This window comes from Vombatus ursinus, unplaced genomic scaffold, assembly GCF_900497805.2.
Source record: "Vombatus ursinus unplaced genomic scaffold, bare-nosed wombat genome assembly UNPS02014791.1, whole genome shotgun sequence".
NCBI lineage: Eukaryota > Metazoa > Chordata > Mammalia > Diprotodontia > Vombatidae > Vombatus > Vombatus ursinus.
This window is the reverse complement of record NW_020954569.1, coordinates 35,417,548-35,419,115: the sequence shown is the minus strand read 5'-3', so window position 1 is coordinate 35,419,115 and position 1,568 is coordinate 35,417,548.

Genomic DNA, 1,568 nt, shown 5'->3' with positions numbered 1-1,568 from the left:
GAACATTCAGTTCTAAGTATTATCTTTATATTTCCTTAGCACTATTGATAGGAATGTTTGGAGACCAAGACACCATGTTGGTTTATAAAGCTCCTTGGAGACATTAAAAATAACTGCTGCTTGACCAAATGTCATGGAGTTTTATTTACTCCCAAATGATCAACATTTTTCTATAACCAGTAAGCTAAGTGCTTAACTCTTTTAAACACCAGTTCAAATCTCATTGTATTTGATCCAGTTTTTCGTGTTTCTGAGATAAGTTAATACAGTACATGTGTGTTTAGGGATGGGAATGTAAAACCAGTTTCCCATCTGCTTGGCTTGAGCATTAATTCTCTCTTCTGATTTTGAAGATTCTGGCCAAATACAATTTTTATATATGCACTTTAAGTGAACTTTCTCTCCAAATGCAGTATTTCCATTATGCACTATATTTTCTAAAAATATACATATTCCTTATGCCACTGTGCCTCAGGACACCTACATTAAAATATTTGAAGATTATATATCATTAGATTTTGAAAAATAGTCTAATAACGGCAAAGAAACTATCCCTATAACCTAACTATTTCTGGGCTAAAAGTAAGTGGTTTTGGATTGCATGCGAAAGGTCAAGAGATTCAAGTTTTGTAAGAACTACGTGGGAGGCAAGGCTGGAGTTCCAATGGGGAGGATGAGATGTTTTGTGGAAAATACTCCATTATAACATTCATTGAAATTAGAAATGAAACTGTTATCAAAAATAGATTTGGTTTCAGCTGTTTAAAGGGGACATTAACATCTTCTAATTGTTATTCAATTTATGTACAAGATATATTGTGAGAGAATGAATTTTAATTGATAGTTACATTATTTATAATGTTAATTGACTTTTTATTTGTATAGCTCTATAGTTTGCTAAGTGCTTTCTAATTTTCTGTAATCCTGATACACCCAAATCAGTGCTTACCATGAACTTGCTAAAGAGCATCTAGCTGGTAAAAAAAAAATCAGCCAATAGCCAAAAAACATTTATTAAGCATTTACTATGTGCCAGGCACTATGCTGTACCCTGGGCATACAACAAAAGGTAAAAGATAATCCATGTTCTTGAGGAGCACACGATCTAATCGAGGTGACAACATATAAATAACTACGTACCAACAAGCTATATACGGTAAAAGACAAATTGGAAATGATCCAACAAAGGGAAGACATTAGAATTAAGAGGGCTTGAGAAGGGCTTCCTACAGAAGGTGATATTTTAGCTGGGATTTGAAGGAAACCAGAGTAGCCAGCAGATAGAGATGAGGAGAGAGAGCATTCCAGGCATGGGAGACAGTCAATAAAAATGCCTAAAGTTGGGGTATCCTGTTCGAGGAACTACTAGGAAGCTGATGCCATTGGATCAAAAGAGTAAGGTATAAGAAGACTGGAAGGTGTGTGTGTAGGGGCATAGGTTATGAAAAGCTTTGAACATCAAATGGAGGCTATTGTATTTGATCCTCAAGGTAATAGTGAACCACTGAAGTATATTGAGCATGTGTGTGTGTGTGTGTGTGTGTGTGTGTGTGTGTGTGTGTGTGTGT